Source organism: Canis lupus, chromosome 12 (genome assembly GCF_011100685.1).
Source record: "Canis lupus familiaris isolate Mischka breed German Shepherd chromosome 12, alternate assembly UU_Cfam_GSD_1.0, whole genome shotgun sequence".
Classification (NCBI taxonomy): domain Eukaryota; kingdom Metazoa; phylum Chordata; class Mammalia; order Carnivora; family Canidae; genus Canis; species Canis lupus.
This window is the reverse complement of record NC_049233.1, coordinates 18,426,840-18,443,860: the sequence shown is the minus strand read 5'-3', so window position 1 is coordinate 18,443,860 and position 17,021 is coordinate 18,426,840. Positions and strand designations below refer to the sequence as shown.

The following is a 17,021-nucleotide window of genomic DNA, read 5'->3' as shown; positions in this document are numbered from 1 at the left end:
TCACATAACTTTTATTGAGTATATGTTACAGTTGTTCTGTTTTATTATTCATTATTGTCGTTAATATCTTACTGTGTCTAGTTTATAAGAAACTTTATCACAGGCATATATGTATGGGGAAAAGCAGTATAATAGGGTTCAGTACTCTCTGTGGTTTCAGGCATACACTGGGGGTCTTGGAACATATCCCTCACGGATAGGGGAGACTGCTGTAATTCAAATCTGGGAGCTCCCCAACATCTTTAAAAAACTCTTTTTATTTGCTTACATTAGCCAGAGTCAGTTTGTGTTGATTGCTAAAGTGAACTCCATCTGATACTCATATTCTAATAATCATGCAGTATGTAATACTGCAAAGACAAGCTTTGATTTAAATAAGAAATTTCAACCTGTCTTTTTTCTGAATTGATTTTAAATAACATCCATATGTTTCTCCAGGGGCGAGAAGTCTTAGGAACCTCTTTGATTAGTCTTTTTGCCTTTCTAAATTCATGTTTCAAAACCAATTCATTTAAACTTGAAAAAGATGAATTTGGATTGAAATAAGGAACCCATATGTTTCAAATGGATTTTGAATTTACCAAGAATAAGACTCCTTAAATCCACACTTGACAAATACTCATCTAAGCCTGTTACAAATGTGACTTTATTTAATGTGTGTTAAAGTAATGCAGAATGAATGGGACATAGTTTCTGTGTTCGGTGAGGTCAGTCAAGATTTTGTCCATTTTTCAAGGAAACTTCTATTAAGTGCCTGGCTCATAGTAGGTCCTTAATAAATATGTATTGATTATTGAATTGGGCGAGAATAATAGAATGACTGTCATGGGATTCTGTTTACGTTAACATACTTGTACCTTAGAAAGATGGAAATAATTTAGCAGCAGGAGGGTGGATAGTAGTAGAAAATGATATATGAGCTTTATAATTTTATTATGCTAATTAAATAAGGGCTAGTATGTTTTAAACAAAGCACAATTCTGATTTCTATTTGCAGATTATTTAACATTTCACTGCTATAATCAATAGCAGCTTTTCACTGCTATAATCAATGAGCATTTTCTAAATAGGCATACCTTATCAGGTATGCATTCAAAATTGGCACCAAACACACTATATTTCATGTCTTGAAGAACAATGCTTCTTGACTGTGTTCCAGAGGAGATATCATTATTTATTTAATTTTATGCTTGATATCCCTCTGCTGTGGATGGTTTGCTATGTGGATTAAAATTTGTCCTAATTTTCTTTGAGAGATATAGATTATCCTTGTGTATAATAAAATGTCCTAAGATAAAACAAAATAAAATTTGGGATTCACTGGCTTCAGAGTTTTGTTACTGAGCAATCACCTTTTTACATTTTTGTTTTATCTTTTTTCATTTCCTCCTCTCCCCAAATTGTCAAGGAAAAATCTGTACTTTTTGCTGTGTTTACTTATCTGTGTTCCTCTTAGACTGGGAGCTTCTCAAGGTCAGGGCTGATGGCATTTTCCCTTTCAGTAATTATCACCTTGTTTGAGATACATATGTAACATAATAGCCACTCAATGAAATTCTACTGTGAAAATATAACAGCAGGAGATGGACCTGACAATTTTTATTGGTGAGATAGTACATTTAAGTGGAAAAAGCACAGACTTTGGGGTCAGAAGCATAGTTTTAAATCAGTCCTCTATTCCTTATGTAAAATTATACTACTTTATTACTTAGGTAATGAGTCATATTACTGGCTCTTATACTCTCCATGTCCTCAGACAAAAAAGAGATGGGTTATTGAGAAGATTAAGGGGAGTAATTGTATAACTTCTTAAGCTCAGTGACAGATGTATGATAGGCACTAGTAATGTTGCCTCCCCCCACTTGTTTTACTGGCATTCATACTAGGGAGTGTTAAGCATATCATTTTACTTTAGTAGTGAAAGCACTGGGTAAATAGTTGAGAAAACTGAGCTATGGTGTTCATTTTAATCTTTGTTTAAGTTTGTATAAGATCTCTAAACAATCTGGGTCTTAGTTTCTTCCATCTTAAAATGAAAATAACATCTAGCAAAGGATAGACAGTGATAAAATAAACCAGACAAAAGACCTTAACATTTTTAATAAATATGCACCTCAGTGATGTTACTATTTTTGCTTAATTGTGCATAGTACAATATATTGCAATTTATTTCTATTAAAAATATATATTTGTGAGATGCCTGGGTGGCTCAGTGGTTGAGCACCTGCCTTCTTCACAGGGTATAATCCCAGAGTCCTGGATGGAGTTCCACATCAGGCTCCCTACAGGGAGCCTGATTCTCCCTCTGCTTGGGTCTCTGCCTCTCTCTCAGTGTCTCTTATGAATAAATAAATAAAATATTAAAAAAATAAAAATGTATATTTGTTATTAGGTTCAGATACTTATTCTGAGGCTAAGTAGATGTTACTAGAATGTCCCCAAGGGCTCACAGAACATGTTGATTTAGACATAATGATTACCTTGAAAAGTAATCTTATGGAAGAGAGTACTATGGTAAAAGAAGAGATTTAAAAGATGTTTTGAACTAGAAGAGTTTGGACAGATTGAAAAGAGAGCTAAGACAGGTGGTGAGGAATGGGTTTTGGAATATCAGATGTGAAATGACAAGGACAGGAACAGAGATTTAACTGTGGGGGGAAAATGTACTAGAAACATATAACTAATTTTCCAAAGGAAAACTGTTCGACTTGTCTTTGTATGTAGGATTTTGCAATATGGTCTTTTATACACAGCTAACCCCTGACTAATAAAGCAGGGAGCAACTTGTTTATTATTTTTTCTTCATCTGGTAAGAAACCTGTTGTCTTATTTTGCTCCATTGCAGTCAAGCTCTCAAAGTTCTTCCAATTCTTCACTGCCGCTCTGCAAGGAATTCTTTTTACTAAGTGTTTCAAACAAGAAAAAAAATATGTAAATGTTTGAAAGGGAAGCCTTTATCTGCAAGAAGATTATTAGCAACCTTTCACTAGAGTTTATATTTAGAAATAAAAATTCAGGCAGAGAAACATTCAAGGCTAATAACTACAAGTTCCAATTTGTGGGGTCTACACCCTCAGCACATAAATATCTGCCATCCTCATTGCCATTTTTTAGAGGAAAATGCAGACTATTAGGATAGTCAGTGAGTACTCTTCTTAAATCATATGGATCATTTTGAAAAATGGACATCAGCTTTTGTCTTCTGTGCTGGGAACTCCTTCTACCCACCTCTTCCCAGTTGGAATTTGCCAAGGGTTTTTCTAAAGCCCTGGATTTCCTGGTCATGATCTGTATGAAAGATATCAGCCATTCTTATGCCCCTGAACATTACTGAAGACTGCCAAATTGATCATGCTAATCTGAACTTTTATAGTTTCCTCTCCTATTCATCTGCCAATTAGGTACCTCTACCTGCGTGCCTTATGGGGGGCTTCAATACCGGCATTCCTAAATTGTTTCCTCTTACAACTTTTCCTTCCCTCTATGGTCTCTATCTTATTTGATAGTGTACTTTGTATCCAGCAGCCATACAAAAAATCAGGAAGTCGCTACAGATCCCACCCTTCTTACATACCATATGGTAGATGTCATGAAATCTTGTCGATTTCCCCACCTAAACTCTGGAATAAGTTCTCTTTTCTTTGTCCTTATAACACTCTTTGGGTTAACCCTCATCCTTTCATGTAATAGATTCCTACCTGGTCATATGCTCGTGTCCAGGCTTATCCTGCTGTGATTAATTCTTCATCCTGCCACCAGAATGATCTCTTTAAAACTCAAATTTGACTGTGTTGCCTATTGGTATATAACCCTTCAAAGAAGTCCTAACTCTCACAGGGTAAAATTTCGAACTCTTTAAGGTAGCATATAAGCAGCTCAGTAATTTAGCACCTGTCATCTTCACTTCCCTACTCTTTTTCCTATTGTCTCTTGTCTGGGATGCCATTACTACCTTCTTAAACCACCTGGCTTTGTGGAATTCCTGCTAATGGTAGGAGAGTCAGTTCAGGTCCCCTTCTTTAGGAAGTCTTTCTGGACTCTCCTATTTGCTCTCATTGTGATCCCCAGAAAATGCCTTACTCTGAGCTTTCATCATTGTTTTGCCTTTGTCTGTCACTGTCCTCACAGTGTTGCATTTTGATTATCTCTCTGTAATAGCGTCCAGGCTACATTTTGGGTGACTCAAGGGTGACTATAGCTTGTTCTTCTTTGTATCCAACATGCTTAGCACAGAAAGTCTGTACAGAATAGTAACAAAAAGTATTTTTTTAAATCAGTGAATGAATATATAGAAGTGCAATGAAATTATAAAAAGAGGAATGACATCTTTAAAAACATTTCATCTATGTTTTACTATTTGTTCTTCCTCAGTTTTACTAATATTGTAACCAATAAATCGCAGTGAACAAAATCATAGGCTAGGAGGGAAAGGAAAGCTACTCAGCCTTCTAAGTTGAAGAGTATTTCTTTGCATTTCTCTCCATTTCTAGATCTAAGATCTAATTAGATTTCTGGAATTTAAGCCCGAATCAGAGTAATGTGAAAGATGTATGTTTTTCTTATCTTCCCATTTTAATAATTTTACCACCATTTAAACACTTTGAAATCAGTGTAAAAATATAAAACTTATTTAGGTCATAATCATTTGAAAACCATTCTGATCTATACTCTGGGTGTGAAAGTAGATGGCCTTATTGACTTTCCATATTTTTTGCTTTGGTTTTATATATATATATATATATATATATATATATATATATATCCAGAGAGTTAATTTGTTGTGCTTAATCCCATACTTAATAGTAAAACTAAGTTTGAGTCCTCTATTTAAGCGTAATACATTTTAATGAAATAAACTCAAATATTAAGTAGTCAGATGCCACCTTCTGGCTCTTGAAGAAAAGAAGCAAGAATATCAATAGTTGTACACAAATTGGTATATTGAAGGTGACTGTCAGTTCCTTGAGGTTGATTTGTTCTCCGCCCTTAAACACATATGGTGTATCATGCTGTATCTTCAGGCTGTGTCAGCCACACATAGTATAGCAATGGTAAGGAAGAAACACAAAATGCATGGCTTTGATCTTCAAAGTTACCTAATTTCCCTTTGCTCAAAAGCAGTTGTTAGAGCTACAGAGTTAACAAGTCTTCTAAAGAAATGTAAATGGCCGTCTGTGCAACTTCAGTCTTCGGCATAAATCTAGAGACCCAGGAAATATTGTCACCATAAATCCAAGTGGCAACAAAGTCCACAGAGAGAGGAGAGAGTCGTGTTCCTTTGGTGACTACAAATTAAGCTAGTGCATTCCTCCAACTTCCAAGGCGTGGAGTGACTCTTTTACTTTCCTTCTGCTTCTTTTCTTAATCTAGGTTCCACAAGCCCCTACCATCGGGAAGGTGATCAAAAGTGAATTCCATAAGGCAGGAGGAGAGTTTCTTTTTTAAACTGTGCTTTATGTATTCTCATCAGATTGATAATATGGCTGAACCATTAGTAGAATTTGTCAGTAAAATGGGTTTTTGATGATTGGGGAACAACTGTGATACTGAGTTTTGTTTTTGTTTTATTTTTTGTTTTTTTGTTTTTTGTTTTTTGCCTGTATCTGTGGTTGTTGAATTTTCTGGAAAAATAAAATAAAACTCAGGACATGTAGGATCTTGCTGGAGACAGCTGGAGGGAAACTTCCTAAGAATTTGGAAACCAATTTTGAAGAGCCCTCGGGTGCTTTACTATTAAATGTGGAAATTTAAAGTCAACAGCCCTTTGTTTAGCAAATCATGTTCATGAATTTTTGAGTATGCAACCCTGAGCCCAAACATTTGGTGTGGGGGATAGAGAGCTGAACTGCTCCTCACAAGAAATGAACCAGAACAGTGATTTGGAGGCTACCTGGTAGAGATAAGAAAAGGATGTAGAAAGTTACATCCAAAGTTGTTCATGATCAATGAGAAATTACTCAGTAGGAGATGCCCAGTAGAATATAGAATTGTATCTGATAACTAATATGAAGATTTAAAAAATATTTCTTATGTAATTTTCATACTTTGTTGCCAAAAACCTTTAGTAAATTGGGCTCTACAGATACAGTCTTCATTAGAGATACTTGAGAGAAGTGAAAGAAACTAGGAGAATGCTATATGTGATCTGAAGTAATGCAGAAGAGGAACAAGATAAAGCAAAACTAAACTTTTGACTGACACAGGAAAAAGAAGTCAATGGTAACTAGAAAAAATGAGGAAACCAAGAATGTCCTTAAAAATTAACAAGTTGGTGCAGTGACTGAGTGGCTAGGGAGGAAGCGTCTGCCTTCTGCCCAGGTCATGATCCCCTGCTAAGCTGGGAGTCTGCTTCTCTCCCTCTATCTTCCCCTCCCCCTCATTCAAACTCTCTCTCTCAAATAAATAAATAAATAAATAAATAAATAAATCTTAAAAAAAAATCAACAAGTTGGGTTAAAATGCTTCATGTAATGAGTGCATTCTATGGAACTCACAACAGTAACATCAAATGAAGCCTTGACAAGTGAAAAATATTATTCACTTGGATTTGTAGTTTCCTCTATGTAGTATACATGCTTTGAGCATAATTATTTTACTTTAAAATTTTAAAACCCTGCATTTTTGTTTCTGACATTACTTTTCAATGGAAGGTAATTGGGTTATGTATTGATGTAAATCAATGACGTACAAATATTTCTATTTGCAGAATTAGTTTTCTCATAAAACCTTAATTGGAAATAACTAAGTTTTAAAAAAAAAGATAATCAAATAGAAATACTATAGCTGAAGTAGAGGGTGGGTGTCAAGTTATGGGTGAGATTGCATCAAATAGTTCTGCAGGATGAGAGAAAAGAGTAACTAATAACTTCTGGGGTGTTTTGGTCCTCTCCAAGCTCACCCTGTCATCCTATTGTTTTTTTTTTTTAATTTATTTATTCATGATAGTCACACACACAGAGAGAGAGAGAGAGGCAGAGACACAGGCAGAGGGAGAAGCAGGCTCCATGCACCGGGAGCCCGACGTGGGATTCGATCCCGGGTCTCCAGGATCACGCCCTGGGCCAAAGGCAGGCACCAAACCACTGCGCCACCCAGGGATCCCCATCCTATTGTTTTAAATGTGCTCAGAATAATAACCTCGTCAGACAACTTCAGACATAATTAACAATGATCTTGTAGCTCTTTTGTGTTTGCTTTCTAGAATGTTAAAAACTTATTTTGCCCCTTCTTTGCCTTTCTCTTAACAGACGTTGTTTACTCAATTTAATTTGTACCCTTGGTCTTTATTGCTCCTGTGGGAGAGGAAGAGCTTCTTCTGCCCTTCCAGATCCTTCTAGCTGGACTTAAAATAAAATTGACATAAGATAGATTAACAGGAGAAGGTAAAATTTAATAGTGTGTCTATGGAGAATTCAGAGACATTAAATTTTAAAGACAATGAGGTAACATGAAGCTTATATGAGCTAAGGAGAGGAGTAGGGTCTAAGAATATACAGAGGAGGAAGGCTATTAGGAGAAGGTGAAGGGAAATGTTTTGAAAAAATGAAAGCTGCCCTATTGTGCAGTTAAGTTTCTCAGGTAAAGGGGAGTCTGTTAACAGCCATCTTCCTGATACAGACTCTCCTTTCCAATGTAAATTTAAGCAGTTGAGGACCAGGATGAGAGCTTTTCCTGCATCTGCTGGGTTCTGATTACTTTTAACTCAAAATAACACTCATGTCAAGGTGGCCTATCGTGGGGCAGCCTGTGCATTACCCCTCTAATGCCCATGGAACCTTTAATGATTCCCAAGTTGTAGCTGAACCAGCATTTTCTGTCTTCTATTCTCTTCTGAATCTTCCTCTTGTCTCTTTCTGTATTTTCTTCAGTTTGTCTGTGCTATGTCCCCCATTCTCATTTTACGCTGCTTCCTGAATTCCTATACCTACCTCAAAATTCCTTTTGCATTTGCTTCTCCCATAATGACAAACTCCCATAGCTGCTCCACTAAGGAATGCTATTCATTTAATGGGCACTTCTGAAGAGCTTCTTATATGTTCAACTCAGTTTTAAACAACACAGAAGTTACCTGTAACATCATGTCATGGAAAAAAATGAAATGATTTAAATCTAAACATAGAAAGAGAAAATATGAGCTACATTTCCAACATAGAACTCATCACTGAAGCATAAAGTTAGTAGAAATTCAAGGCAAACTACATGCCAAGGCAGATGAGAGTTAGATTAGGAAAGATTCTGAAAGTTAGAAAGAAGAATGCTTGACTTAGAAATCAGCATAATTTACCGAGAGCAAAATATGGTAGTCTATCTCATTTCAAATTTTTCTCAGTGTTACTGGAATGAGGAGTCCAAAAAATGATGTAGTGTACTTGGAATTTTGAAAGTATTTTACAAAAACATCTGATAATTTTCTTATAATTAGATAAAATATAAAATATACATGATTACAACTAGGTGGATTTATTGAATGACAGAACCCTGGATGATGGGTTTATATAACACATAGGGAAAGTTCCATGACCCTAACATTCTCCACATTTCCCTTATGTATTTGGCATTTTAATTATTGACTCAGATGGACATATATAAAGCAAGATTATAACACATAAAGATAATACAAAGCTAGGAATTTCCTCCTACCCCAAAAGTATAAAAATCCTGGAATAATGGATCAGAGGCAAAAAATAAATAAATAAAATTGAATATTGATTAGTATAATAGTCTACACTAATAACTCTAGGCCCACTACCCAAATAAAGGATGAGGGGCTCAGTGACAGCAAAGTGTAAAAAGACATGGGGCTTTCACACTCCATTGAATTCAGGATGAATCAGCAATGTAATGGGACTGCCAAAACACAGTTAATTCTGTTTATTGCTATGGACTTAGTCGTGTCCCCGGAAATTCATATGTTAAAACTCTGACCTCCAGGGTGATAATATTTGGAGATGTGACCTTTGGGAAATCAGGTTTAGATGACATCATGAGGGTGGGGCTCTCATGATAGTACCCTTATAAGTACCCTTATAAGTAGAGATACCAGAAAGCTTGCTCTTTCTTTCTGCCCACCACAAGAGGACATAATGATAAGTGCCATCTGCAAGTCAGGAAGAGAGTGCTCACAAGAACCCAACTGTGTTGGCATCCTGATCATGGACTTCCAGCCTCCAGAACTATGAGAAAATGAACTTCTGTTATTTAAGTTACCCAATCTGCGGCATTTTTTTTTCATGGTACCCTGACCTGATAAACACATGTATCTTGTAGTGATAGGATTCCTTGATCTTTTAAAATATATGTTTTTTGAAAACCTTTGATTACATTCAATCATTTCATTTTATTTTAAATATAATTTCAGTTGTTCTTGGCACATTATGTCCTTTTGAGATTAAGCCGCTCAGAAGACCATAAGTGGTTACTAATTCTATGGCAAGCTTGCCCTCAAACTTATTCTCCAGAGAGAACAGATATTTTTAAAAGGCTACAAATCAAATCAAATAATTTGATCTAAATATATAGGCCTGATATGTCCTGGAAAACACAATTCTGCTATTTATAGTGAGTGAAGCTTGTACTATAAGCCATGAAATTGAACATGTACACATCTTAAGTAGCTGCAGTAAAATAGGTATTGGGAGCTGGAAGTTGAGGATAGAGCTGCATATGGAAAAATTAGAAAGGATTACATGGATATAGGATCAATAATTATGGTTCGAGTTTAGTACCTACATGGTAAAAATTCAAATTTTTTGTTTGATATACACTCTTGGACTATGACTAATTTATAACACCCAGCGAACTAAATAAGTTGAAGAACTTAGTCTGAAATCTATTATCATATTCATTTCTTTAACACTTGTGAAAATGTCGCTGATGGCACTCCATGAATTTCTGTGAATTCCCTTTTTTAGTACTTGAGTAAGGAAGTGTGAAAGAAACCATGATCAAATTAACGCTAAAACATTTCCATAGGCTAGAAAAAAATCTGCCTAGAAACCAGGCCTGGAGGAGGAACAAGCAGTCCAATGTGAACTTTTGGTTACTGTTGAGTGTTTTTGTTTTTCTGAATATGGGCCTGTGAAGAAGAGGTGAGAAGCAGTGCTGAGCTGTGGTCTCTCAGGAAATCCTTTGCCTCCCGCTATCTTGAAGCTAGAGTGTGGTAAATTGCTAGAGGTGATATACAACATATGGAAGAGGAATGGATGTGATGAGACAGACATAATTTATCTGTCTTTTTCATTTCTCTGCTAGTTTCCCACTCCTTCCTATTTATAAATATTGTCAAATTTCATCTACTTCCTCCCTCTTTCCTTCTGTATTTGATAACATTGACTTCTAATCCTTATTAATTCTGATTTGGTTTTCAAACTTAGTTTGCTTTTGTGGAAAGAAGAAAGGAAGAAACAAACTGGCTCACTACAACCCATGAAAATGGTATGAGGAGTAATACAATGGGATGGTGGGATTTAGACTGCACTCAAATAAGCTAAAGAGAGCAAGAGATAAATGGAAAGAAAAGAAAAAGCATCAAGTTAGTGGGCTTTCTCATCAGATTTAATCTCCAACTGTGTTTTGCAATTCCCATTCAAGATTCCAAGAGTAAATGTCTAAGTGGGCATTCTCTGGTATATGAAGACACACACAGAAAGGTTGCCTTTGGCACATTCTCTGAAACCTCTATTCCACCAAAGAGAATTTGACGCAAAGAGTATCTGACCCACAGACAGGTGACCTATAGGATTTCTTCAAGGACTCACATAGAAAGGTGGGAAGTTAATTTCCCCAGTACTTTAGAGAACCTCTGGTCATTGGCCACATAAAACCAATAATATAGGCAATGTTGGATCTTCTAATCCTAAATTCAAAATATTTCTGTGCCTGACTCATTTTATACTTAAAAAGCATGTACTACATATTCTTTAAGGAAGGCTAACATTTGAAAAATGCACAGGGGCTAATTTCTTAAAAGATAGTTTTAGACTTGCAGAAAAATTGCAAAGAATTCCTAAATTGCTTTACTGAGATTCCCCAAATGAAAACATTTTACCATATTTGCTTTATCATTTGGTCTTCCTATGCACGCGCAGACACACACACACACACACACACACACACACACTTCTTCCCTGAAATGTTTAAGAGTAATTTGCACAGGTTACTCTCTACAACCTGAGTGCCTCTTTACTCATTAGGATTCAACTGTTGCTTAGGTTTATTCAAATGACAAGGTTATTTAACATACATGACAAATTGACAAATGAATTATAAACAATTATTTTGGAAATAAGAAATAAACTTTCAGGAACTTTTCTAGTGTGAAGCCCAGTATACTTTGTTTCTGTTTTATTCTAAATAAGCAAATGCAGCTAACAATATTTGCATAGTAACTATGTGGAGAAATTTAAAAGGTACAAAATGTGATTTAATACTATTTCTTAAATGCCTACCATAAGTGAGGCATTTTACAACAGATGTGTATATGTGTATCACCAATGTGTCTAACAATAATGTCCTTTTTTTCCTTAATGGCAATGCCTTAAGGAAGGTATTATTATCCTTATTTTGCTTTTGAGGTACAAACAAACTGTAACTCAAAGAAGTTTAAGTAACTTGCATATACACAACTAGTAAATACTGGAACTGTAATTTCCAGAAAGCATATTTTTTAATAGAGTAAATTCTATAAAAAACAAAGCCTAGTTTATTGTTAATCTTCATCTCTCCCAAAATGAAGCCAGCCAATAGCAAAATTCAATACACGTCTCTTCTTGAAGATGGCTTGAGATGAACTTTAATTTGCATCAGTAATTCATTACTAAGTTATATCAGCTGATGCTTGGAGGAGTTAAATTAATGCCTCAAGGTCACACAATATCTGGGAGCTGGAATTAGTAGAATATTCTGGAGAAATGGTCTTGGCTCATTGAGTTTCTGGAGGCAACTAAAAAATGGCTTTCTTGTTTTACATAATTGTGTATTCATGATTTTGAAATCACATTTTTAAAGAAGATTTGATTTATTTATTTGAGAGAGAGAGAGAGAGCATGTGTGCAAGAGCAGAAAGAAGGGAGGGGAAAGGAAAGAGGAGGGAGGAGGGGAAGAGGAGGAGGGAGAGGGGAGGAGGGACAGTGGGAGAAATAGACTCCCTGTGGAGCAGGGAGCTTGATGCAGGGCTCAATCCCAGGACCCTAGGATCATGACCTGAGTCGAAGGCAGATGCTTAACTGACTGAGCCACCCAGGCATCCCATTAAAATCACATTTTGAGTTAGCTTTGAAAATTTGTATTTTTTTCTGGAAAATTAATTGTGATTTTGGTATTTTAAATTTCATTTAGCATAATAGTTTTATATTTTATTAGGACAATTACAGAATTTTATATTATTTCTCTAGGTCTGTTCTATATTTTTTTTCTTTCTTTTATCTTTTGAACTTGGGTTTTTAAAAACAATCTGTTGTTGGTCTTTTCTAAGAAACAGTTCTTGAATTTATTTATTACTCTACATTTTTCTTTTCCTAATTAATTTTTTTTTGCTTTTATCTTTATTTTTCTGGCTTCTTGAATTGAACTTCACCAATTAGATTTTAACTGCCAGAACCAATGTGTTTTCCTGAGTTCCCATGCTACTTGATCTCTCTGTAGTATTTAATATTTTTGGACAGAACTGTCCTCTTAAAATAACTTTTCCCATAGATTTTTTTTAACTCTGTGGTTCTTTTTTTCCCCTTAACTTCCCAGTCTACTTTTTGTTTTCATCAGTAGCTCATCTTCTTCCTATTTTTCAAATGAAAATCCCTATAAATGTAGCTCTTGGTTCTGAACTCTCACCTCTACTCTTGAGATTGCAACAACTTCTGGGACTTCAATCACCATTTTCAAGAATATGATCTTTTACAATTTTTTTGAAATATAATTTATATATCCTAAGATTCTTTCATTGCAAGTGTACAATTCAGTGATTTTTTTTTAGAAAATTGATAGAACTGTGCAGCCATTGCCACAGTCCAGTTTTAGAACATTTCCTCCATCACCCCAAAAAGTGCTCTCTTGCTCATCTGAAGTTAATTCTTGCTTCCACCCACAGTCAAGGCAAAAATTGATCTGCTTTTTATTTCTATGAACTTACCTTTTTTAGACATTTTATATAAACGGAATTAGGCAATCAGGTAGTCTTTTGTGTTAGCCTTCATTCACTTAGATGAACTTATGTATGGATATTTTGTTCCTTTTTCTTATTGAGTAGTATTTCATTATATAGGTACCTCATATTTTGTTTATCCACTAAACAGTCAATGGACATTGGAATTTTTTCAATTTTGGCCTATTGTGAATAATGCAGCTATGAGCGTTCAATTCTTTGTGTGGGCATATGTTTTCATTTTTCTTGGAATGCTTTCTAACTGTGGAATGGTAAGTTTTTGTTTTGCTTCTGAGGAAACCTCCAAACCGTTTTCCAGAGTGGCTGCTCCACTTTACCAGCAGTTTAGAAGAGATCCAGTTTGTCTACAGCTTTGCCAATGCAGAGTTTTTTTCTGTCTGTCTTTTTTTATATTTGTCATCCCAGTGGGTGTGATGTATCTTATTTTGCTTTTATGTATATAAATTTTTAACTTAGTACCATGAGTCCTGACCTGCTCTTGAAGATCTAGGTACATATATCCGGCAACTTGCTACTATTTCCACTTGCGGAAATATCCATGGATATTTCATAGTCACATTAATTTTAACATGTTAAGAAGCTGACTCCCCACTGAGCCCTAAGCAGGCTCAATCCCAAGACTCTGAGGTCTTGACCTGAGCCAAAGTCAGATGCTTAACCATTTGAGCCACCCACATGCCCCTGTTTGAATTTTTTTTATATGGGGCACAGTTAATTCTATAGACTTTATTATAATCTAAAGTAAGATGAGATGTAACCTGAGAGTTTTGAAATATCTCTTGATGCTTCTCATGTTTAATTTGAAGGAAAAGAAAAAAAAAAAACACTTCAGTGCCTCCTTGCTAATTATCTCAAGAAGGAGCAAGCAAATCACCACAGAAGTAGGGAGCATTTGTTTTTCCCATTTTGGCAGCAAACTAGGGATGAGTGAGAGGCAGGAGTTAGACGTCAATTATATAAATGATTACAGAACAATGCTGCATGAGCCCACAATTTAAGTTGCATTTTCATGATTTGGCCATTATCTTTGGCAAAACGCATAAAGAAGATTTTGTTGGACTTAGTTTGCCTCACTGTATTTGGCTGAGTGGGTTACTGTGATGGGTCAGAACAGAGTCATCCCTACACCTGGAGTAGGAGAAGAATCAGGCTTGTCTGAGCCATGTAGAGTGGGCTATCCTCAGACAAAAAGTTCTCTAACACCAGACAAAGTAGGGGAGGTGTCCTGAAGAGACAAAATCAAGAGATGACCACTATAATCATTTTTATCAATATAGGAAGATTGAAGACTAATATGAATGAGTTTTTTTCTGACAAATGAAATATTGATAATTTATAACATTACATATCTAACTATTTAACCTTATTTTTTAAAACCTATGAATATGGAATTTAGGGGAATATAGCCGAGACTGAACTGGATTTGCTCTTTTATTTGCCACATTCACTTCTCTATTTGCCAAATCACATATCCAGGAAGATCCTAAGACTTGACCCTTACACATACTCTCAGAGAATCTACATTAGACATGCTTTTGAAATACAGGGTTCTCAGAAAGTGAAGGCATCTTTCAATGGGCCATCTGTAAAAGTGCTGAATCAGAAAGATTTTCTATAAATTTTATCAGAATGGAAAGTATAATGTGTACCCTTGACCAGCCTCCTGGTAATATAAATGTGATAATAAATGGGAACATGAATTTGTTGGGCTTGAGCTCTATAAAATAACTTTTTATTTTATATCAACCTATAATGATGTAATTTAAGAACTGTTTTTTGTTGATTCCTTTACTGTATTCTACTTTATTCATAGTCTCCCGATTTTCACTACCCTGAAGCAAAACAATTGGTGAAATAAATTTAATTAGTATTTATTGCTATTTGTCTAGTATAAAAAAATCCAATCCCTAGATTTTGAAGGATAATCTAAATGACAATTATTAGGACTTAAAGATGCCACTTTAAAAATTTTAGTTTCTTCTTAGAGCTCACCTTAGTTACTATATTTCTAATATATTAAACTAGACATTTTATTTTCAGAAGAAAATTTTATGACACTATGTTTACAAGTATATCAGTACATTATCATTAATATCAACTACATTTATTTTGTACACGGAATATTTAAAATAGGCTTAACACATTATACTAATTTTATTCCTTTTAAGAAACTGCATAAAGTGATGAATAAAGAAAAAAAAAAGTAGTTAGGGCTGGGTTGAGCCCTAGCCATTATATTTGTTTATAGCCTCACAAGATTTTTATAAATATTAAATAGGATAATTCATGTGAAAGTGACTAGCTTGCAGAGAGGAATTTTTGTAGATGTGCAAAATAATTTTCTTCCCCTTTCCAATTCTTATTTTCCTTTCCTTTTTCTTGTTCTCTCTCTTTATCTTCTCCATTCCTTTATTCTTTTCCATTTTTTCCTCCTTCCTTATACTTCTTGCTTCTGAAGGGGAGCACAATTTGCCACCCCCAAATGTATCTCTTTGTTATAAGGATCATCTTGAGCTGGTCGTTATTCTGATTTTTCATTATTTTTTAAATTGAGGTGTAGTTGACATTGAGCTGGTTATATATAAGAAACAGCACACATAGGAAAAGCAGTGAAAAAGCAGCAAAAGTTACCCTTTTGTAAGAGACATTTACATTTATAAGGAAGATCTTCATTTGTAAGTGTTCCTTTCTGAACCAAGAGAAGGATGACTCACAATCTCTAGAACCTTTTATCAATGGAGTAGGCAGAGACTTAAATCTGCGTAACAACCTTACCTTCTTTTACTATGCTTTATTCGAAAGCTTCCATAAATGGTTACCCACCCCCCAAATACCGTCTTTGTCTTTAGCTGGAGATGGTGTTTAAGGTGACAGCTTAGGCCATGTTGGGGAGTAACTCAGGTTCCTTGGGTCTTTCCCATGTATAAAGGAGGTATATATGTTATGAATCCTCTGTTTTTCTCCTTTTATTATAGGGGGCTATCAGTTAAGAAGTTACAAAGGTAGAGGAAAAATTATTTTTCTTCCCCCATATTTCTCTCAGATTATCCTTTTTTGTTTTGTTCTGAAGCTCCATGTAGTTCCTGTGAGAGCTTCAAGGCTTCAAGGCTCATATCACTTTTTTTTTTCCCACTAGAAAAACACCCAGGACTTTATTATTCCCAATACAAAGGACAGGTCTTCGCAAGAGGAGGGAGCAAATTCTGCAGGAAGGAGGCCGCTACTAGCCAGTGATGAGTGGGTTCTGTAGGACCATGATGACCGAGTCCCTGTGCAGGAACATCTTGAAGATGTAGTAGTCCTTGTTATCTGGCTTGGACTTCTTGCCCTAGCCACTCTTGGGGACGTTGGTCCACATCTCTTTCACATTCTGTAAAACCATGTTGCAGTGCCTGTTGAAGGCCTTGACGCAGCCCAGGAGCTTTTAGTTGTTGTGACAGTTGATGAGCACCTGGGTGTTGTTCTTGACTAACTGCGTGAGCACGGAAAAATGACCCATGTTTAATTCTTCCTCTTCCCACTTCTGCAGCTCCTCTGGGGTCCTCTCGCTCTTGGGGTTGTTGAAGAGACTCATGGTGGTAGTGGCTGTGGTTGCAGGTCAAGGTTAAGTCCAGTAGGTAAGGCAATATCTCTGTGGAAGTTTTTCCCACACATTCTAGGATTCACTCTGGACTAACTTGGCATCTACTCCTAAATGAGTGTTTCAAGAGATTTGGTGTACTCACCGATATACATTGGGTCATGTAGTGAAGAAGTGGAAATGTGTGGAGAGTGAATGAGATATTTTCCTTAAAGAAACTTTGGATCCTTCTACCAGAAGAAAATGATTGGATGCCGGATAATCAAAACCCAACAAATGCTC

At 35.7% G+C, this 17,021-nt stretch overlaps 1 pseudogene; it reads right to left on the bottom strand.

Annotated features, from left to right (window-relative positions):
- Positions 1-16,382: 16,382 nt before the first annotated feature.
- Positions 16,383-16,733, bottom strand: LOC100685999 (annotated as a pseudogene).
- Between the last annotated feature and the right edge of the window lie 288 nt (positions 16,734-17,021).